Genomic DNA, 24883 nt, shown 5'->3' on the forward strand with positions numbered 1-24883 from the left:
CCCTCCAAATATGTGTGGCAAAAACTAGAAAAACTAAGTGAAGGAATAGATGCCTCACAATTATATTGGAGGAGTTTAATATACCATAATCACCATTGGACAGAATATCTCAACAGAGAATCAATAAAGAAACAAAGACTTTGAACAGTATAGTAGAGGACCAGGATCTACAAGATATATACAGAACATTACACCCAAATACAGCAGGTTATGTATTCTTCTCAAGTGCACATGGATCATTCTCCAAGATAGACCACTTGCTAGTCAATAGAAAGACTCAATGAATTCAGAAAAATTGAAATAATACAAATTAATTTCTCTGACCACAGTGGAATGAAGCTGGAAAACTGCAAGGGCCAGAGTCCAAGATTAGGCACCAAGATATGGACGATAAGCAACACCCTCTTAGACAAACAGTGGGTCAAGGAGGAAATCTGAAAAGAAATCAGTAATTACCTTGAAGCAAATGAAAACGACAGCACGACATATCAAAACTTATGGGATGCAGTGAAAGCTGTACTGAGAGGGAAATTCATAGCTATAAAGTCATACATCAAAAAAGAAGAAAGAGCTAAAATCAAAGACCAAACTGCACACTTGGAGTAACAACAAACTAGCCCCAAAGGAAGAAGAAAGAAAGAATTAACAAAGATCAGAGCAGAACTAAATGAAATAGAAAATAAGAAATGACTAGAAAAAGAAACAAAACAAACAGATGGTTCTTTGAGAACATCAATAATATTGAGAAACCCTTAACAGACTAACAAAGAAAAAAAGAGAGAAGATGTAAATACACAAAATAAGAAATGAGGAAGGAAATATCATCACTGGCCCCTCAGAAATAAAGACTATCATAAGAGAATACTTTCAAAAACTATATGCCGGGAAACGGACTTTGGCCCAGTGGTTAGGGTGTCCGTCTACCATATGGGAGGTCCGTGGTTCAAACCCCGGGCCTCCTTGACCCATGTGGAGCTGGCCATGCTCAGCGGTGATGCGCGCAAGGAGTGCCGTGCCACGCAAGGGTGTCCCCCGCGTGGGGGAGCCCCACGCGCAAGGAGTGCGCCCGTGAAGGAAAGCCGCCCAGTGTGAAAAGAAAGTGCAGCCTGCCCAGGAATGGCGCCGCCCACACTTCCCGTGCCGCTGATGACAACAGAAGCGGACAAAGAAACAAAAGCAGACAAAGAAACAAGACGCAGCAAATAGACACCAAGAACAGACAACCAGGGGAGGGGGGAAATTAAATAAATAAATAAATCTTTAAAAAAAAAACAACAACAACAAAAAACTATATGCCAACAAAAAGGACATTTTAGAGGAAACGGACAAATTCCTAGAAACACAGAAGCAGCCTATATTTACAAAAGAAGATATTGATGATCTCAAAAAACCAAACACAAGTAAAGAGAGAGTATCAGTCATTAAAAACCTCCCAACTGAGAAGATCCCTGGGCCAGATGACTTCACAGGTGAATTCTATCAAACATTCCAGAAAGAACTAACACCAATCTTGCTTAAACTGTTTCAAAATATTGTAAGAGAAAGAACATTGTGTAACTCATTGTATGATGCCAACTTTACTCCAATACCAAAGCCAAACAAAGACACCACAAGAAAGGAAAATTACAGACCAATCTCTCTAATTAGTCTAAATGCTAAAATCCTCAACAAAATACTTGCTAATCATATTCAACAATACATCAAATGAATTATACACCATGACCAAGTAGGTTTCATCCCTGGTATACAAGGATGGTTCAACATAAGAAAGTCAAACAATGTAATACAACATATAAACAGATTGAAGGAAAAAATCACATGATTGTATCTATAGATGCAGAAAAAGAATTTGACAAAACACAGCACCCTTCCTTGATAAAAACACTGCAAAAGATAGGAATAGAAGGAAACTTACTGAACATGATAAAGGTTATAAATGAAAAACCCAGAGCTAACATCATTTATAATGTGTGAAATCCTAAAATCTTTCCCTCTAAGATAGGGTAAAAGACAAGGGTGACCACTATCACCCCTCCAATTTAACACTGTAATTGAAGTACATACTCAACACTGAAAAGAATCAGATATAAAGTCTATCCAAACTGAAAAGGAAGAAGTCAAAATTTCAGTATTTGCAGATGACTTGATTCTGTATATAGAAAGCTTCTACAAAATCTACAAAAAAGCTTCTAGAAAATATAAATGAGTTCCTTAAAGTGGCAGGATATAAGTTCAATATGCAAAAATCAGTACCACTTGTGTACACCAATAATGAGCAATCTGAATAGAAAATCCAGAAGCAAATACCATTTACAGTAGTAAATAAAAAAATTAAATACCTATGAGTAAATTTAACTTAAGATGTATAAGACTTATACACAGATAACTACACAATCCTGTTAAAGGAAATCAAAGAAGAATTAAATAAATGAATATTCCCTGTTCATGGATAGGAAGATTAATTATCATTAACATGTCTATCCTACCCAAACTGATATACAGATGTAATGCAATCCCAATAAAATTCAACACAGCACTTATTAATAAACTAGAAAAACTAATTATGAAATTTATTTGGAAAGAAAAGAGACCTTGAATAGCCAAAGATATATTGAAAAACAAAAACGAAATTGGATGAATCATACCACCTGACTTTAAAACATACTACAAAGCTACAGTGGTCAAATCAGCATATTGGCACTAGGATAGACATACTGACCAATGTAAAGTAATTGAGAGTTCTCATATAGATCCTTGCATGTACAGTCTTTGATATTCAACAAGGTCATCAAACCCAGTCAACTGGGAGAGAATTGTCTCCCTACAAATGGTGCTTGGAGAACTTTATATCCATATGCAGAAGAATGAAAGAGAATTACCATCTCACATCTTATATAAAAATCAACCTGAGTTTGATTAAAGACCTAGATATAAGAGCCAACACCCAGAAGATCTTAGAAAACATTGTAGGGAATCATCCACAGGACCTCATAATAGGAAATGACTTCATGAACTTGACACTCAAAGCATGAGCTGCAAAAGAAAAAAAATAGGTAAATGGGACTTCCCTGAAATTAATGCCCTTTGCACATCAAAGTAGTCTACCAAGAAATAGACAAGAAACAAATAGGAAAAGACAGCCTACCCCATGGGAGAAAATATTTGGTAACCATACAACTGATAGAAGACAAATATCCAGCATATATAAAGAAATACTATATCGCAAAAAAAAAAAAAAAAAAAAAAAAGACACAGAGAAGTGAATTTGGCTCAATTGATAAATTGATAGAGTGTCCACCTACCACATGGGAAGTCCAGGGTTCAAACCCAGGGCCTCCTGACCATGTGGTGGGCTGGCCCATGCACAATGCTGATGTGCACAAGAAGTTCCCTGCCATTCAGTGGTGTCCCCCACATAGGGTAGCACCACATGCAAGGAGTGTGCCCCATAAGGAGAGCTGCCCCAAATGAAAAAAGTGCAGCCTGCCCAGGAGTGGCGCCACCACATGGAGAGCTGACGCAGCAAGATGATGCAAAAAAAGAGACACAGATTCCTGGTGCCACTGACAAGAACGCAAGCAGACACAAAAGAACTCACAGTGAATGGACACAGAGAGCAGACAACGGGGGGGGGGGCAGGCAAAAGGAGATGGATATAAATAAAAAATGAAATTAAAAAAAGACACACACATCCCATATAAAAAATGGGCAAGAGATTTGAACAGATGTTTCTCAAAAGAAGAAATACAAATGGCTAAAAAGCACATGAAAAGATGCTCAACATCACTAGCTATTAGGGAAATGGAAATCCAAACTACAATGAGATCCCATCTTATACCCATTAGATTGGTAGCTATTAAAAAACATAAGACTACAAGTGTTGGAGAGGATGTGGAGGAATGGGAACCCTCATGTACTGGGCATGGGAATGCAGAAGGATCCAACTGTTCTGGAAGACATTTTGGCAATTCCTCAAAAAACTACCTATAGATTTGCCATATGACCTAGAAATTCCACTACTGATCATATGCCCAGGAGAACATAAAAGAAGGACACAAACTGATACAGATATACTAATGTTCATGGTGGCATTATTCCCTATTGCCAAAAGTTGGAATCAACCCAAATGCTCATCAACATATGAATGGATAAACAAAATGTGATATATACATACAATGGAATACTACTCACCTTTAAAAAGGAATACAGTACTAATGCATGGGATAACATGGATGACTCTTGAGTGAAGAAAGCCAAGCATTGAAGGACAAATACTACCTGATCTCTCTGATATGAATTAAGCAAATCAAGCTTTCTCAGAGAGCTAGAGACTGGATGACAGGCTTACAGGAAATTGATGGGGGTGAGGAAGGTTGTGAGCTTATGCCTACATGGGCAAAATATATGACAAAATGGAGGTAAGTAGTCATGCAGGGAAGAGATAAGATGGTGCGTAGGGTTAGGGTTATGTGGGGCTTTGCAGGCTTGAGGTGATCTAGGACTGGGAGGAAGGACAGATGGCCCATGGAATTGCAGGGAGGTTTTGGTGGGAGTGGTGAACATGGGAGATTGTCAGGTATGTGGTTGAAATGATAATATTGAGAAAACTATTTAGAAAATATAAGGAAGTGTTACTAGTTTAAGATGTCTGATGGGGCATCTAGCACAGGGTGCACCTGGAGCAGACTTTTAAGGAGTGTGTGAGTACTCATCTTGTCATAGTGTGTTATATTATTGGATGGAGACCCATACAATGAGCAGGAATATGGGGCATTTTGGGACTTGGAGTTGTCCTGAATGATATTGCAGGGACCCATGCAGGTCATTGTTTATCCTGCCATAACCCACTGGATGGACTGGGGACAAGTGTGAACTACAGTGTAAACTATGGTCCATTCAGTATGGCAGTGCTCCAGGGTGTATTCACCAAATGAGATGAATGTGCCTTACTGATGAAAGGTGATGTTGATGTGGGAGGAGCAGGGGTAGGTGGGGAGTGGGGTATATGTGACCCTCTTATTTTTTTTAACGTAACGTTTTGTTTGATCTATTTACCTATAAAAAAAGACAATTAAAAAAAGATGAATGAAAAAGATGATGCAGCAAAAAGAGACACAGAGGAACAGACAACGTAAGACACAACAAAGCAGGGAGTTGATTTGGCTCAAGTGATCAAGGGCCTCTCTCCCACATTGGAAGTTCCCAAGGTCAGTTCCTGGTACCTCCTAAAGGCAAGACAAGGAGAGAAGACAAGCAGACACAGAAAAATGAACCACAAATGGACACAGAGAGCGAAAGCAACAAGGGTGAACCAAATAAAATGTTATACAGCTAAATATATACAAAAAAGGGGGGAGGGTGAAGAAAATACATATAAATCTTTAAAAAAGTTAATTTATGTTTGAAAATGTATTCTACTGTTTTCATATATATGTGAAACTTAGGTATTTAATAATCCCTTAGTTTTACTTCTCATATAGTTCTCATACTCATTTTTTGTCCAAAATCAATGATAGCAACCAGGATTTGGAAAAAAATAGAAATAACAAAGGTTTTTATAAAAGAATGGAGAAAGAAATTGGGGTAAATTCTTTGAATAGTATGCAAAAATGGACATTACAAAAATTATAGCTACTCACACAAACATGGAATAATCTTGCAAATCTATCTTGAACAATAAGAAAAGCACAGAAGAAGACATGAATCTTGAATAAATTTCTGAGTAGAGAAGAAAACCAACAAAATGTCAGTATATATTTTTGGAATTTAAAAATGCTCTTAACCTCTAAAGAATACCCAAAAATTGAGTATCACAAAATTAAAGATAAGTAATTATGTCTGAGGGTGGGAAAGTGACCAAACAAGTTAGATACAATGACAATGCTTTAACATTATTGGTATTGTTCCATTCATTATGAGTTAGTGAATGGCCTGCCATTTTTTTGCATACACTTTATATATATAATATATATAATTATATATACATATAATATATCTTTTGTATAGTTGCTAGAAATACAGCCTGCATAATTGAGCAATTGTATTTTTGGTTTAATTTAAAGTAGTATTCATCAAAATATAGGAGGTAGTGGCTATCACACTAGACACCAAAACTCTCTCAAGTTTCATTTCATGTTTTTAAAAAGATTTATTTATTTATTTTTAAAATTTATCTCTCCCCTTCCCCACCCCCCTTCAGTTGTCTGCTCACTGTGTCCATTCACTGTGTGTTTTTTTTGTGCCTGTTAGTATTCTTGTCAGCTGCAAGGGGAATCTGTGTCTTTTTTTTGTTGCATCATCTTGATGAGTCAGCTCTCCATGTGTGCAGTGCCACCCTAGGCAGGCTGCACTTTTTTTCATGCTGGGCAGTTCTCCTTACGGGCACACTCCTTGCACATGGGGCTCCCCTATGCAGGGGACACCCCTCCATGGCATGGCACTCTGTGTGTGCATAAGCACTTCACATGGGCCAGCTCATCACATGGGTCAGGAGGCCATGGGTTTGAACCCTGGACCTCCCATGTGGTAGGGGGACACCCTATCCATTGAGCCAAATCCGCATCCCTCATTTCATTTTTAATGTGAAAAAATAATCTTAGGCTGGTACCACTGGAGCTGCCCAAAGCCAACCTCCTTTTCACAGGCTCCATGGACAGCACTACTTCATGAGCACCGTGCTGGTGAAGAAGCTTTCACAACTGCCCGTAAGCCTGCCCCAGGTTTCTAAATACATGATTCTCCACTTGCTCCAGGTTCTCTATTTCCCTATCTCAAAAGCACATTTTGTACTAGCAGATTTATTGAAATATTAAAATACTTTTCAAATATATTTTAATAGACTTACTTTAAAAACAATATACACAATTTTTAAAACAACATTAGGCCAAGGGACTGACTGGCAAATATCTCTTAAATCAAGGGGTTTGTGAGTGCACACCTGCTAATAGGCTATGGGTGGGAGCCTGTTCATATCTTCCTAGATAAGCCGTGCTGTACATGTCCTGAACTGTGTCTGTGCGACAGTCAGTCTGCAGCCCTGCTCTTGGTAACCATGGCAACAACTCCACTGCCAGAAAAAACAATTTAGCAATGCAAACTCTATAAACTTTAAATATTCAGGGAAAATGCAAACCAAATGTGCTAAAAGCTTACCTAGAATATATGAAGTTCATGCTAAAAACTTACCTAGGATGTGGGAGATATGTCTTAATTCAAACTTATTGAGCACTGAAACAAAAGACCATTTAACTCTTCCTTTGTATAAAGGGAACTCGAAAATCTTGTTCAGGGCTCCAATATTGAATGAGAAGCTCCAAGCCCAGCCAGCCATAAATAAATTCCTTTTTCTTTCCCAAAATTATTACCGAGCTCTGGCCTTTCCATATGCAATTGTTGAACCTCTCCAATGTCTGCAACACAGCTAGGAAAGTTGATGCTGCTGTAATTTTACCAAAGAACCAGGGCCTGACTAGCATAAATAAAGCCCCAGTTAATGGTTGTGGAATGTAGAAGCTCCCAATGGTCCAAGGTGTTAACCAGTTAGGTGATGAGAAGGAATCTTTTGCAAATAGGTTTTAAATTCTATGGCCTGAATTGGGTGCATGTTGCAAATAACATGTCAGATTGTTTGGTAATTAAAATACTTGTGAATGAGGATGGACTTCCAACATTAGCTTGTAGCCAGCCCCTCCAATTTATACACGTAGTGTGGGTCATTTGCCTCAGTTTCTGGTTCAATGATGTTTACACAAACCTCCTTAATCAATTCAAGAATTTGAAGGAAAATATGATTAATGAGATAAAAAAATAATAAGATTGTTTTTAGACATCGAGAGAGGCTTAATAATTGCTTTATGGAGTGCTGGTTGACCCTCTTCACCTCCCTGTCAGCTGGCCAGGGTAAGTCCAACAAACCACAGGGTAGGAGCTGCAAGTCTGCTGAGGCCCAGGGCCTGGCCGTCACATGGACAGTCCAGAGATTCAGGTCTCCTGAGTATACACCAACCTAAATGCCAACCACAGGTCTGATAAAAGTAATAGAAGAGGCACGTATAGAAAGGTCATATCTGAGTCCAACTCCATCACACTCAGGAACACAAACTCTAAAGTAGGACCAGCTGACATGGCCCTGAATTCCAGGGCCACCTGCCATGACCATAGAACCTGTGGGTCTCTGCAGCCCTGAGGAGAACCAGCACTTGGGTTTCCATCTACCTTGGCTGTCTTGGTACACTGCTGAGGTGTGCATATACATCACGCCTCTGATGATCTCCTGATTTCTTTTTTGAAGATTCATAGCCATGTGAGCCAAGAGTGCCTACAGCTTCCAACAGGAGAATTACATCCATCGTCCATGTGGAATCTAAGTCCCCTCTTGATATAGAGAGGAACTGGACATAACCATCCCGGGGTCCACAGGATGGAGGAATAGAGTATGGATTAGAGTGGATTTACTGGTGTTCTGCTGGGAACCTATTGTGATTAGTAAGGGAAGAAATTACAGTCCTAATGTGCAGAGGGTGGCCATGGTGGTTGTTGATGGTAGGGAGACAGAAGAAGAGATATGGTGTGGGGGCATTTTCAGGATTTGGAATTGTCCTGGGTGGTGCTGCAGGGATGGATGCTGGACATTGTGTGTCCTGCTGTGGCCCACTGGATGGACTGGGGGAGAGTGTGGTCTACAGTGTGGACAACTGTCCACATGGTGCAGCAGTGCTCCAGAATGCATTCACCAGGTGCAGTGGATGTGCCATGATGATGGAAGAGGTTGTTGATGTGGGAGGGGTGGAGTGGGGGGTGGGTGGGAAGTATATGGGGACCTCATATTTTTAATGTAACATTTAAAAGAAAATAAAGAAGAAAAAAATAAAGAAAACAAACAAACAAACAAAAATTGCTTATGGAAAGGCCAGGACTCAGTAATAATTTTGTGAAGGAAAAAGGAACTTATTTATGACTAGCCGGGCTAAGAGTTTCTCATTCAAAACCCAAGGCCCGAATAAGATTTTCAAGTTCTTTTTATACAGAGAAAGAGTTAAGTGGTCTTTTTTTCAGTGCTCAATAAGCTTGAATTAATACATATTCCCCAAATTCTAGATAAGCTTTTAGCATTGACTTCATACATTCCATGTAAGCATTTAACACATTTGGTTTGTATTTACCCTGAATATTTAAAGTTTACAGAGTTTGCATTGCTAAATTGTTTTTCTGGGACTGGAGTTGTTGCATGGTTACCAAGAGCAGGGCTGCAGCTCACACAGCTAAGGTTACCTACGAAGAGATGAACAGCCCCTCACCCATAGCCTACATCAAGATGACACTGTGTTTGCATAAAGAACAGTTTGAAAACCTGCAAAGGAAAGTAACAGAGCTTATGGGAATAAGAGCCACAATGAATGACCTCAAAAATCCATTAAAGGTATAAAACAGCAGATTTGAATTAGTCAAAGACATAATGAGTGATTTCAAGGACAGAACATCTGAAGTGGAAAATATGGAAGAACAAAAACAAAAAAGAATGCAACAAATGGAACAGGATCTCAGAGGATTGAATGATAATGTGAAACGCAATCATATGCATTACAGATGTCCCAAAAGACAATGGCAAAGGGGCAGAAAGAATATCTGAGGAAATAATGATTGAAAATATTCTAATCCTTATGATTAAAACAATAACAATATTCAAGAAGAACAAAATAACCCAAACAAAATAAATCTCTATATGCTTACTCTGAGATATCTGCTAATCCAAATGTCAAATGTCAGAGATAAAGAGAGGTTACTGAGGGCACAATGAGGAAAGAAATATATCACTTACAAAGGAGTCTCAATAAGTTTAAGTGCCTATCTCTAATCAGAAACCATGGAGGCAAGAAGATAGTGGTACAATATATTTAAGACACTTAAAGAAAAAATACTTCCAGCAAAGAATTCTTTATCCAGAAAATCTATTCTTCTGAAATAAAGGTGAGTTTAAAGTTTTCACAGACAAAAACTGAGAGACTATGTCACCAATTGAATGGATCTATAATGGATACTAAAGTGTGAGTTACAAGCTGAAAGGAAAAGACAAAGGCAAAAGGCTTCGAGAAGAGGATAGAAATGAATATTAAAAATAAGGATAACTGGAATCACGAAAATACAGAAAACAATAAGCTATGACAATGGAAAGCCAAGGGATAAAACAAAGTTGATAATCCATCTACTAATAACAATGAATGGCTTGAATTCTCCAATCAAAAGATATCAAATGACAGAACAGATTTTAAAAAATGAGCCATATGTTTGTTGTATACAGGAGACTCACCTTAGATACAAGAACAATATCAGGCTGAAAGTGAAATACTGGTAAAAGATATTCCATGCAAATAGTAATGTAAGAAATCTGGAGTAGTGATATTAAGACCAAACAAAAATAGATTTTAAATGCAAAACTATCACATGAGTGGAAGAAGCCATGATATATTAATAAAAGGAAAAATTCACCATGAAGAAATATTTATTATTCACCTAACTTAGGTTCCCCAAAATACATGAGGCACATTTTCATGAAACTGAAGGGAGAAATAGAAGTCTGTACAATAATAGTTGAAGACTTCAACATACTACTCTCAGCATTGGATAGAACATTTGGACATAGGCTAAGTAAGTAAATAGAGAGTTTGAATAATATGAATGAACTAGAACTTACAGACATTTATAGACCATTACAACCCAAAACAACTGGATATACAGTCTACTCAAGTAGTCATGAATCTTTCTTCAGGATAGATCTTATGTTGGGGCATACGTCAAACCTCAGTAAATTTTAAGACTTTGTAATTATAGAAAGCACTGTGTTTGATCATAAAAGTATAAAGTTGGAAATGAATAAGGCAGAAAGTGAAAAAAATTCACAAATATATTGAGATTAAAGCATACGTTCTTAAATAATCACTGGTTGAAATAAAAATTACAAGAGAAATCAATAAATATTTCAAGACAAATGAAAATGAGGAAACAGCATATCAAAATTCCTGAGATATAGCTAAGGCAGTGCTGAGAGGGAAATTTGTTGGTCTCGATGCTTACATTAAAAAAGAGAAATGAGCTGTTAATAAAACCAAAGACTTAACTGGACTAGGAAAAAAACAGCACACCAATCCCAAGGTAAGCGAAAGGAAAGTAAAAATAAAGATTAGAGCAGAAATAAATGAAATGGAGAATTAAATAAAAAAAGAGAAAAAGAACAGAACCTAATTTGATTATTTAAAAAGTTTGGCAAATCAACAAATCCTCAGACTAACAAAGAAACAAAGAGAGAAGATGCAAATGAATAAGAGGAATTTTTCCAGTGATCCAGATGTATTAAAAGGGATCATAAGAAGATACTGTTAATGACTGTATGCCAACAGATGACAATATTAATGATGTGAACAAATTGTCTGATGTATTCTTTTGTCTTAGGGCTGTCCCAACTTGTGCCCTTAAAATTGAGTTGGAATAAATAGTGATTAAAAGAAATGAATATACAGGAAAAAACTTAACCAAGAACATAAAGGGCCTGTATTCAGAGGATTACAGTGTATTGCTAAGGGAAACCAAGGAAAACTTTAAAAAATGGAAGAACTCTCTGTGTCCATGGTTTGAAACACCAAATATCATTAAGATGTCAATTGTACCCAACTGATCTATAGATTTAATGCATCCTGATAAAATTTCTAATAGACTTCTTTGTAGAATTAGAAAAGAAAATTATCAAATATATTTAGATCAGCACTTGTGCCTGATGGCCAAAAATATCTTTAAAAAGAAAAATGAATTTATAGGACTATCCAGGACTATAAAGATTATTATTTAGCTACAGTAGTGAAAGAGCATGTACTGGCATGAATACAGATAGTTTGATGAGTAAAATAAAATCATGAGTTCAGAAATATTCTCTCTTGTATAAGGTTAAGTGATTTTTGTTAAGGCTGTTAAAGTTAATGAGCTGGGTCAGAACAGTCTATTCAACAAGTGATGCTGGGAAAACTGGATTTCCAGATCTAAAAGAAAGAAAGAGGACCCTTTTCTCACACCTTATAGAAAAGTTAACTCAAAGTAGGTCAAAGACATAAATATAAACTAGTATTATAAAATTCCTAGAAGAAAATTTTGAGAAACACTTCAAGATCTTGTGATAGGTTGTGATTTCTTGGACCTTACACCCAAAGCATAAGTAATGAAAGAAAGAAGAGATAAATGGGACTTTCTCAAAATTAAACAATTTTGTTTTTAATCAGACTTTGTTAAGAAGGTGAGAAGTCATCCTACTCAATGGGAGAAAATCTTCAGAAACCACATCTCCAACAAAGGTTTTCTTTCTATTTTATATAAAATGTCACATGACTCAACAATAGAAAGACAAGTAACCTAATTAATAATCAGCAAAAGACTTGAATGGACATTTTTTCCAAAGAGGAAACAAAAGGCCTAAAAGCACATGAAATGATGCTCAAACTCACTAGATTTTAGGGAAATCCAGATCAAAACTACAATGAGATACCATTTCATGTCTTACAGAATGGAATTGTTTGAAAAAAAATAGAAAACTATGTATTCTGGAGAGGTTATGGAGAAATAGGAACACACGTTCTCTGTAGGTGAGAGTGTAAAATGGTGTAATCTCTGTGGAGGGTGGTTTGGCATTGGTTCAGGAAGCTAAATATAGAACTGCCCTATGATCCAGCAATCTTGCTAGTAGGAATATATTCAAATGGAATGTAAGCAAAAATGTTAACAGATATTTGCACACTGATGTTCATAGGGCATTACTCATAATTGCTAAAATATGGAAACAACCTAAGTGCCCATTATCTGATCAATGGATAAACAACATGTGGTCTACACTTATGATGGAATACTATTTAATTGTAGGAAGAAAGAACCAGAGAAGCACATGCCAACATGGTTGGACTTCGAAGATTTTCCATTTAGTGAAATAATACAGCCACAAAAAAGGAAAATTATTGTCTTGTCTCATGGACATGCACTAAATATGATTAAGGAAGCTAATGGAATTAAACTATGGAGTATAGTTTACTAATGTAGAAGGTGAAGAGGTTCAATTATTTGCATATAGAAAGGTCAGGACTCAGGAATAATTTTGGGAAGGAAAAAAAGATTTATTTAAGACTGGTCAGGCTCAGAGCTTCTCATTCAAAATCTGAGCCCCGAACAAGATTTTTGAGTTCTTTTTATACAGAAGAAGGGCCGAATGATTCTTTGTTCCAGTGTTCAGTAAGCTTGAATTAACATATATCTTCCACATTCTAGGTAAGCTTTTAGCATGGACTTCATATATGCTAGATAAGCTTTAAGCATATTTGCTTTGCATTTTCCCTGAATATTTAATTTATAGAGTTTGCATTGCTAAACTGTTTTTCCAGGACTGGAGTAGTTGTCATGGTTACCAAGGGCAGGGCTGTATTTCTTGCTGTCCCACATGCACAGCTCAGGTTATCTATGAAGAGATGAACAGCACCCCCCTCCCCCATGGCCTACATCACCAGGAGAAAGAACATTGATTATGAAGGGGGAGATGATAATGAATGTATATAAAATTTTTAATAAGGTTGTATAACAGTGATTTTGGTGATAGATGAGGATTTTGGTTAATATGAATAGAAAAATGTTCTTCTACTACCAGGTGGTAAGAATATGGTGATACATGGGGAAAATATCAACAACGTAACTTCTAGACTCTAATAACCAGTGATATTGCAATATTTTTGTAGCAACAGGAAAGATGGTACTAAATCAATACTGAAGGTAAAAAATAATATTATATGGGGTTTAGATTTATGTGATATAAAAATAATTAAGTATTTTTCATTTTCTTCATTAACAAGGAGACATTGATCGTGTCATTTTGATGTGGGCTATGGGTGGGAGGCTGTTTGTGGGAAGCTACCTCTGGCACTGGTATTGTATCAGCCATCTTGTTACCGAACGCCACCTTAGGTACTAACCCAGTTAAGTTTCTATTTCCCCATCCTCGCGCCACTCCCCCGGGCTCCGATTGGGCACTCCCTAAAGCACGCGATAGTCTTTCTGTGGACATTGCCAAACAACCATCTGCGCATGCGCGTGGCAGGAAAGTCGGCAATCTAGTTATCCAATCATTTACCGACACATGCGACTAACGTCAGTACGTACCACTTCCTTCATCCTTGTCTATAAATACCCCTGATTGACCCTCAATAAACAAGACTTGATCAGAATCCTGTCTTGTCTCCATTCTTTGTGTCTCTTGTCCCTTTCATTCCCACTCCCTCCTTCATGTCTTGGTTCGACTGACCCACAGGTCGGGTCCAGTGGCGCCCAAACAGGGACCTGAATATGAGGGATGAAGTGAGGAACGCTGATCGAGGAGCCGGCCAGGACGCGAGAATCTGGAGGACACCGCGAGGGAACCTGCCTCTCGGTTGAAGCCTCTGTAAGTGATCGGCGATCATGGGACAGGAAATTAGCCAGCATGAGACATTTGTAGAGGGTCTCCAAGAGGCATTAAAGACATGAGGAGTAAAGGTGAAAGTAAAACAGTTATTGAGGTTCTTTGAGTTTTTGAAGGTATGTCCTGGTTTCCTCAAGAAGGAACTATTGATGAGAGAAGATGGAAAAGAGTAGGGAATGCTTTACAGGCTTTTACAAATCTTTCGGCCCTGAAAAAATCCCAGTCACTGCATTCTCATATTGGAATCTCATTAATGATATTTTAAGTGTTTGCCATAGGGACATGGTGGTGGCAAACGTTATTAAGAAGAGTGAGGAAATTTTACAAGAAGGGCAAGGGCTGGAGGCTCTAGCCGCCAACTCTAAGAAATCAGCCCAAAGTCCAACTTGCCTGATGCATCCGGAGTGTCCAGTCTGGAGGAGGACTTGATCTCGCTAGATAGCAAGGAGGACAGGAAGCCTACCACCAGGCCAAAGCAGCTGTTGACCCATGCAAACAAAAGACCCTGTAAGGAGGATAAGAATAAAGGAAAAACTAAAGCCACATCTAATAGGAACCCGTACCCTGACCTCAGAAAATTAAAAGTGGAAACTGATGATGAATCTTCTAATATAGAATTGAATGATTCCGAGGAGGAAGTGATTAAGTGTCGACCTCTGCCATACACGGCCCCTCCGTCCGCCCCACTTATGGCCATGCCGGAAGTTGACCCAAACAGGAAGTTGTTGGATAAGATAAAAAGATTAAAAGAACAGATTCGCTTAGAGGAGGAGCACCAAGAACTCATATCCCAGCTAGAAAAGATAAAAAATAGAAAACCCAATAGTGAAAGTAATACAAAAGAACCCCACCTTAAGCCACTTATACCAGAAACGATCTTTAAATATCCCCAGATTTCCAACCTATTAAGCGACCTAGGGAAATTGGAGGCTTTCCCGGTAACAGAAAAAAGGGATGATGAGGATCAAACTTGGAGGCACCATACTGGTTTTGATTTTAAAGTTATAAAAGAAATGAAGGCTGCTGTCACTCAATACAGAGCTATGGCTCCCTATACCATGGCCATCCTTGAAACAGTGACTGATAGTTGGCTCACTCCTACCAACTGGCACACTATCGCCCGTGCCACATTGTCAGGAGGAGACTATCTATTATGGAAGTCAGAATACATTGAACTTTGCAAGGAAACTGCCAGACACAATGCAAAGGCGGGTAATGGATGGGCCCTGGACATGCTAACAGGAGAAGGCGATTATACCACTAATGAGGCCCAAATGCAGTACGATGCAGGGCTATTTGCCCAAATCCAAACCACAGGTCTTAGGGCCTGGAGGAAGCTGCCCGCCAAAGGGGGTCTCAGTTCCTCCCTCACTAGCATAAAACAAGGGCCCGATGAGCCATTTTCTGAATTTGCACACTGGCTCATGACCGCCACGGAGAGAATATTTGGAAATGGCAAGGCAGGTGCAGAATTCGTTAAATAAATGGCATACGAGAATGCAAATACTTCCTGCCAGGCTGCAATTTGGCCGTATAGAAAAAAGGAAAACCTATCTAGCTACATCAGATTTTGCTCCGATATAGGAACTGCATATCAACAAGGTCTGGCCATGGCAGCAGCCTTACAGGGATTTACAGTAAAACAATATCTAGCTCAGCAAAACAAGGGAAGATGTTTTACATGTGGAGAAGGACACTTTGCCAAAAACTGCAAAGGTCAGAAAGCTCAGGGAAGTAAAGGCGGTAGTCCTAGGCTATGCCCTTGGTGCCACTGAGGGAAACACTGGGCCAATGAATGTAAATCAAAAACTGATGCACAGGGTCAACCCCTACAACCCATCCAGGGAAACGGGAATCGGGGCCAGCCCCAGGCCCCCAAATCCAAACAAGTTTATGGGGCAGTCAGCTTTGTTCCCGCCAACGGCAATCGGTTTCAAGCCTCTGTAGAGCCACCCCAGGGAGCACAGGATTGGACCTCTGTGCCACCACCCACACAGTATTAACACCCCAAATGGGAGTACAAACCCTAGCAATGGGCGTATATGGCCCCCTGCCACAAAATACTTTTGGGCTACTAACTGGGCGGAGTAGCTCCACAATTAATGGGCTTCAAATTTCTCCCTGCATTATCAACAATGATTATACTGGGGAAATAAAAATTATGGCATCCTCCCCACAAAATATTTCCACCATTCCCTCAGGAGAAAGGATCACTCAATGCGGTGGCTTGCTCGGTCGGTAGAGGTGGGGTCTGGCTGCGGACGAGGGGTCGGTCCAGCTTTGGATGAGGGGTTGGTCCCGCTTGGGACGAGGGGTCGGTCCGGCAGCAGACGAGGGGTCGGTCTCACAGGGGTTGCGCGGTTCGGCTGACGGGGTCGCCCGGCAAAGCCGGCGATGAAGGGGTCGCCCAGAGAAGCAGGCGACGAACTGGACACAAGGGAGGCCAGGCCCTTGTCGGGGGCTCTCAGGACTGGAGGGCGCACGGCAGAAGAACTACTGCGGAGACAAGGTAAACACGCAAGTCCACTTTATTGAGGGAGAGGCAACAGTTTTATAGGGGCTGGGGAAGGCTGATTGGTCGAAGCCACGCCCTGTTCTGATTGGTTGCTGGGGAAAGGTCAGTGGGCGGTACTGGACGGGGGAGGGGTGGTGATTAGGGATTGGCTGTTGCTGTTGCTGGGGGAAGTGGCAGGGTTTAGGGATTGGTGGCTGCTGTTGCTGGGGTAGAGGGCAGACTTGAGTTTCCCGCCCACGCCTGGCTGTTGCTGCTGTCGGGGGGAGGGAAAAGGGCAGACTGGATTTTTCCGCCCACGCCTGGCTGTTGCTGCTGTCGGGGGAGGGGAAAAGGGCAGACTGGAATTTTCCGCCCTGCGCCTGCGCAGGGAGAAAGAAGAAGAAGGGTACCGCCCCACAGGCATCGTGTGGCACCATCCGGGAGGAGGGGCGGCTGCGGAAGCATGGCTGCCGAGAAGGGGAGACCTGAGGGCACTCTGCGCCCATGCCAAGTTCCCTTCAGGGTTGGCGGTGAGTCCGACCAGTCACCCTATTATGGGGGCAGCGGCTTGGCCTGCCGTGGCTGCTCCCCTGCCAGGCCAGCAAACCACACTTCAGCCCGAGGGGTGACCGCAACTCAACTATTACTGCTCCCATTAATTAACACAGACAATCAGGTAAAGAGCTCTAAGCATGGCTCAGGAGGATTCGGTTCCTCCGATGCATACTGGGCACAGGCTATTTCAGCCAATAAACCCATGACGACCCTGTGGCTCGACGGGAGAGAGTTTAGTGGATTAGTGCACACCAGAGCAGACGTTAATATCCTGAAAAGAGAAGAATGGCCACCCAATTGGCCTCTCTCTCCCACCTTAACTAATTTAAGGGGCATAGGTCACAGTCAAAATCCCGAAAAAAGCTCAAAACTACTAACCTGGAAGGATAAAGAAGGGACTCAAGGAACCATACAACCCTATGTAATACCAGAGCTCCCAATTAACCTTTGGGGAAGGGATTTGCTTTCTCAAATAGGGCTTCTCATGTGTAGTTCCAACGATATAGTCACAGCTCAAATGCTCTCACAAGGGTTTAAACCAGGAAAAGATTTAGGAAAATCCGAATCAGGCATTGCTCAACCCCTATCTATAAAGGGACAAAATAGCAAAAGGGGCCTGGGAAATTTAGCCTAGGGGTCATTGATCTTCCTGTACCCTATGCAGACCAGATCACCTGGCTTTCAGACAAACCTGTGTGGGTTGATCAATGGCCTTTATCCTCAGACAAGCTACAGGCTGCCCAGCAGTTAGAACAGGAACAGCTAGTGGCAGGACACATCACAGAGAGTGACTCTCCCTGGAACACTCCTATTTTTGTCATTAAAAAGAAATCTGGGAAATGGCGATTATTGCAGGACTTAAGAGCAGTGAACAAAACAATGATACCTATGGGAGCTTTGCAGCCTGGTCTTCCAACCCCTGTAGCCATCCCCCTTGGACATTATAAAAGTATCATAGATGTAAAAGATTGCTTCTTTACTATCCCATTACACCTGGCTGATGAAAAGCGCTTTGCGTTTAGCCTCCCCTCTGTGAATTTCAAAGAACCTATGAGGAGATATCACTATGAGGTGATATCCCCAAGGCATGACAAATAGCCCTACCTTATGTCAAAAATTTGTGGCTACTGCCATAAATAGGGAAATAAGAGCAATATGGAGGGACCTTTATGTCATTCACTACATGGATGACATTTTAATGGCTGGTAAAAGTGAACAAGATGTCCTAAAATGTTACCATGGTGTGGAAAATGCCTTAAAGGCACACAGGCTTCAAATTGTCCCTGATAAGGTACAGTTACAAGACCCTTACACTTACCTGGGCTTTCATATGGCAGGAAATAAAATAACTACTCAGAAGGCCAACCTCAGACTAGATAGACTAAAACCCTAAATGACTTCCAAAAGCTCTTAGGCAACATAAATTGGCTCCATCCCTACATAAAACTAACCACAGGAGACTTAAAACTCCTATTTAACATATTACAAGGAGACTCTAACCCCAACACTCCTAGGAGTATTACTCAGGAAGGATGCCAACCCCTAAAGATGGTTGAACAAGCTATACAATCACAATTTGTCACTACCATGGACTATAGCCAACCCTTGTTTTTTGTCATATGTAAAACTTCTCTTACTCCCACAGCAGTATTCTGGCAAACAGCCCCTATAATGTGGGTGCACTTACCTGTGTCACCCGCTAAGGTAATTTATCCCTACTACCAAGCTGTCTCAGATATTGTCTGCCTGGGGAGAGAACAAGGCAAACGTTATTTTGGTAAGGAACCCAATACCATTATTCAGCCCTATACTAAGGAACAAATCAGCTGGCTGTTGCAGACAACTGACAGCTGGCCTGTTGCTTGTGCATCTTATGCCAGACAAATAGACAACCATTACCCCAATGATAAGCTACTACAATTTTTGAGCACACACGACTTCATTTTTCCCTTGACCCCCTCTCTCCAACCCATCACTGGAACCCTGTCAGTATTCACTGACGGGTCCTCCTCGGGAATGGCTGCTTACGTCTTTAATGACAAAACTGTCTGGTTTCAAACTCATTCAAAATCTGCACAGCTTACAGAACTACAAGCTGTCATAGCTGAGTTCTCTGCATTCCGAAGTGCCTCTTTTAACCTCTTCACGGATAGCACTTATATAGCTCAGTCAATCCCTTTGCTTGAAACGGCCACTCAAATAAAAAATGTCTCAGAGGCGGCTATTTTGTTCACTCAATTGCAATCTCTTATTCCTAAAAGGAATCACCCCTTTTTTATTGGTCACCTCAGAGCTCATTCCAATCTTCCCGGTCCCCTCACCCAAGGAAACCATTTGGCTGATCAGGCCACTCGGCTACTGTGCTATGTTAACCAGGGCATGCATGACAACTCGAATAACAACAAAACTGTTAAAGCCCACCAGTTACATCATATTAGTGCACATACTTTAAGGCTTATGTTCAGAATTACCAGAGAACAAGCTCGTCAGATTGTTAAAGGATGCCCTTCCTGTGTAACCCTTTTACCTACACCTCATCTAGGAGTGAACCCCCGGGGTCTGATACCTAATGCCCTCTGGCAAATGGATGTAACCCATATTCCTGAATTTGGAAACCTAAAATATGTGCATGTCACAGTTGACACCTTTAGCGGCTTTATCTTCGCCACCCCACAAACAGGGGAAGCAGGAAAAAAAGTTATCACACATGTGTTGACTGCCATGTCAGTGTTAGGAGCCCCACAACAGATAAAGACAGATAATGGCTCCAGATATACTGGCCATGTATTCGCCACATTTTGCCAGCATTTAGGCATAAAACACATCACAGGCATTCCATATAACCCCCAAGGCCAAGGTATAGTTGAAAGAGTGCATCTGTCTCTAAAAAATACCATCGAAAAAATAAAAAAGGGGGAGTGGTATCCTGTCAGAGGATCCCCCAAAAATCTATTATCCCACTCTCTTTTCATTTTAAATTTTTTAAGCTTAGACCAAAAGGGACACTCTGCAGCTGAGCGCTTCTGGCACTCTAACCCTGGCACTAACCATGCCACAGTTCTGTGGAAAGACCCAATGGATAATACCTGGCATGGACCCGATCCCATCCTAATATGGGGCAGAGACTCAGTTTGCATCTATTCCAAAGAACTAGATGCAGCCAGGTGGCTGCTGGAACGATTGGTTAAACAAATGGATAATAACAATTTATCCAGGGTAGAGGACTCTCCCTGAGAAGAGTATTGTTTTCTTACAGGAAATGGAGCAACCTGGGAAGCTGTGCCTGAAAATCTGGATGCTTAACTGCTTTGTAAGTATCTCCCATGGAAGCATGGGGCCTCCTGCTTCCCCTCATAATCTAATAGAAGCCCTCTATGGTAAACCTTGTGACTGCTGAGGGGGCCAGGTTGCTGTTCCGCCCTCTGTGTAGACACGAGAGGTGCACTGCGGCATTAAGGTAGCTTATTTAGAGGCTCAGGTCAGTAGCACTGGAGGGTACTTGAAACAGTGGTGGGTCTGCAGAAATACCCCAAAGGTAATTCCCTCCATAGGCCGTCATTCAGGACGTTGCGCCTGTAAGTCTATATACCCATCTATGCACAGCGCTTGTTACACTGAGGTACAAACATGCTCCAAAGGCAATAAAACCTATTACACTGCCACCCTAGATCGGCAGAAACCTGGCATTGCTGGAGGAGATTGAAGCATGTCTCCCGCTGTTCTGGGGAATAATAAATTAACCCAATCCTCCTGCCAGGGCCAGATAGGACAACCAGTTTGCAGGAATCAAGTCCCTCTGGTAGATGTTTCGGACGGAGGGGGCCCACAAGACCAAGTCTGGCAAATAATGATCCATGAGAGAATCGAGGAAATCATAAAGACCTCATTTCCTCAAATTGAATATCATCCCTTAGCTTTACCTAAGACTGGGGACTTAAATATAAAAAATGCTCAAACTTTCGATATCCTTGAAGCTACCTTTAAATTGCTCAATGTATCCCAACCTTATACTGCACAGGACTGCTGGCTATGCTTACGTATAGGGACCCCTGTACCTCTAGCCTTAACTGCAGCTAAGAATTCCTATCATCCTAACGATAATGTACCATTATCCCGCCCATTAGAGTACAACCTATCTTTACTTATGCTGACACTTGTTTGTACTCTCTGTCAACCAATGACAGTGGTGAGATTCACTTAGGACATCTCACTTTCGCCCAGTGTAACTCAACATCCAATACGTCTGGCGCTCTTTGCGCAGGCAATAGCTCAGTGTTCGTTTGTGGTGGTAATCTTGCTTATACCTTCTTGCCGTCTAACTGGACAGGGACATGCACTCTTGCTGTCCTCTTCCCCGATGTTAATGTTATTAATAGAACTGAACCTGTACCTATTCCCAACATGGACTATATTGCCGGCCACTCTAGAAGGGCTGTGCAGTTGATCCCACTTTTTGTTACATTAGGCATTTCCGGAGCCCTGGCCACTGGTATGGCAGGGTTGGGAATTTCTATTACTCAATATACAAAATTATCTAAGCAATTAATTGATGATGTCCAAGCTTTGTCGAGCACTATACAAGATATTCAAGATCAAATAGACTCTCTAGCCGAGGTAGTATTACAGAACAGGAGAGGGTTAGATCTGCTAACAGCAGAACGTGGAGGAATATGCTTGGCTCTGCAGGAACAGTGCTGCTTTTATGCCAACAAATCTGGCATTGTTTGAGATAAAGTTAAGAAGCTTCAAGAAGACCTGGAGAAAAGAAGAAAGGAGTTGGCCAACAACCCCTTGTGGAATGGACTTCATGGATTGTTACCCTATATACTCCCCCTCTTGGGACCTCTGCTTGGCTTATTAATACTCCTATTGCTAGGACCTATTCTTTTTAACAAGATTATGGCCTTTCTAAAGCAACAACTGGATGCCATAAAAATGCAGCCCATCCAGGTCCATTATCATAGACTGGACATGGCCGACTGTGACGAAGGGTCTGACCACTACTTGCAAATGGATTCGGCCAAAAGGCCTGATCCCAGACCATAATATCTCGTCAGTATCTTCTGAGGTGCTGGACTGGTTAGTCAATGACGGGCAACTCAGCAAGGCATTCTTACGGTGGCAACCACCTAAGACAGAGACGTGGCCTTTCGCTGCCACAATTCTCAATGACGGGTAAGGTCCAATGCTGCTGTCTGATTGCTGGCCCTGACCTAAGACAGGCACAGTCCCCCCAGAATAGGGGGTCTTGTCAGTCCTCCCTTTCTGCTAAAAATAAAAAAGGAAAGGGGGACCTGTGAGAAGCTACCTCTGGCACTGGTATTGTATTGGCCATCTTGTTACCGAACGCCATCTTAGGTACTAACCCAGTTAAGTTTCTATTTCCCCATCCTGGTGCCACTCCCCTGGGCTCCGATTGGGCACTCCCTAAAGCACGCGATAGTCTTTCTGCAGACGTTGCCAAACAACCATCTGCGCATGCGCGTGGCGGGAAAGTCAGCAATCTAGTTACCTAATCATTTACCGACACATGCGACTAATGTCAGTACGTACCATTTCCTTCATCCCTGTCTATAAATACCTCTGATTGACCCTCAATAAACAAGACTTGATCGGAATCCTGTCTTGTTTCCATTCTTTGTGTCTCGTCCCTTTCATTCCCACTCCCTCCTTCAGGTCTTGGTTCAACTGACCCACGGGTCAGGTCAGCTGTTTATCTCTTCATAGATAACCTGAGCTATATGTGTTCTGAGCTTGCATGTGGGACTGTGAGAATTGCAGCCCTGCTCTTGGTAAGCATGACAACAACTCCAGACCTGGAAAAACAATTTAGCAATGCAATCTCTATACACTTTAAATATTCAGGGAAAATGCAAACCAAATGTGCTAAAATCTTACTTGGAATATATGAAGTCCATGCTAAAAACTTACATGGAATTTATAAAGTTCATGCTAAAAGCTAACCTAGAATGTAAAAAATATGTTAACTCATGCTTATTGAGCACTGAAACAAAGAACCATTTGGCTCTTCCTCTGTATAAAAAGAACTCAAAAATCTTGTTTGAGGCTCAGATTTTGAATGAGAAGCTCCAAGCAGGTTGGTTGTAAATAAATCCTTTTTCCTTCCCAAAATTATTATGAGTCCTGGTCTTTTCATATGCAAGTAATTGAACCGCATTCGACTTCTACAACACAGTAGAGAAAGTATTGAGTTAGATTTTAGGATAAAAGAAGATGAATGTGCCTGCACAGAAATTTTTAGAGTAATACTCCATAATTTGTTATGATATCATTTGTCTGTTATTTTTTGAAGTTGAAATCAAATGTAAAAAAAAAAAAAAATAGCAATAGATGATCAACAGAGTGACAAAAGAAATCTCTGAAAAACATCTCCCCAGTTATTCATTGAATGTTCCAACCCAACTCTTAAAGGGCACTATCCGGCTGCCAAGAGACCAAAGAACTGCACCATGCAGTGAATCAGAAAAAAGTAAGCTTTATTTGAACTTACTAACAGGACAGAGTATCCAGGGAAGGTGGTCTGAAGAATATTGGCAGTGCTTTACAAAAGAAGTAGGAAAAAAATGAGGGGCAATATAAAGTGTCTCAGCTAGGGTCAGTCACATGGAGCACACACATGGGGTCTGGTGATGTAACTGTAGTGTTACCAGATTTTACTTTGGTTCTTGGCTATGCTGCAGAAATGAATTTCAAGAGCATGTGGGGTGAGTTAGGCCAGTAATTTATTCAGGTAGGGAGGGAAGAGAAATGGAAGAAAATAACAGGTCAAGAGTCCCAGGTGGAGAAGAAGGGGCTGAAAAGTGATAAAGAGGACTGATTTATTTATTTATTTTTATTGGTATTCTACTATATATATATATTTTTTATTTTTTTTATTGACTTTGTAATAATATTACATTAAAAATATATATGTGAGGTCCCATTCAACCCCACTCCCCCACCCCCCCCCTCCCCCCCCAACAACACTCGTTCCCATCATCATGACACATCCATTGGATTTGGTAAGTACATCTTTGGGCACCTCTGCACCTCATAGACAATGGTTCACATCATGGCCCATACTCTCCTCCATTCCATCCAGTGGGCCCTGTGAGGATTTACAATGTCCGGTGATTACCTCTGAAGCACCATCCAGGGCAGCTCCATGTCCCAAAGACGCCTCCACCTCTCATCTCTTCCTGCCTTTCCCCATACCCATCGTCCACCATGTCCACTTTTCCCAATCCAATGCCACAAGAGGACTGATTTACAGGCTACAGTTCCCACTCACAGGTTATAAATCCCCAGGTTTACTTGTGTGGCCACATGGCAGAGGAAAAACGGTGAGAGCAGCACAC

Source organism: Dasypus novemcinctus, chromosome 16 (genome assembly GCF_030445035.2).
Source record: "Dasypus novemcinctus isolate mDasNov1 chromosome 16, mDasNov1.1.hap2, whole genome shotgun sequence".
Classification (NCBI taxonomy): Eukaryota; Metazoa; Chordata; class Mammalia; order Cingulata; family Dasypodidae; genus Dasypus; species Dasypus novemcinctus.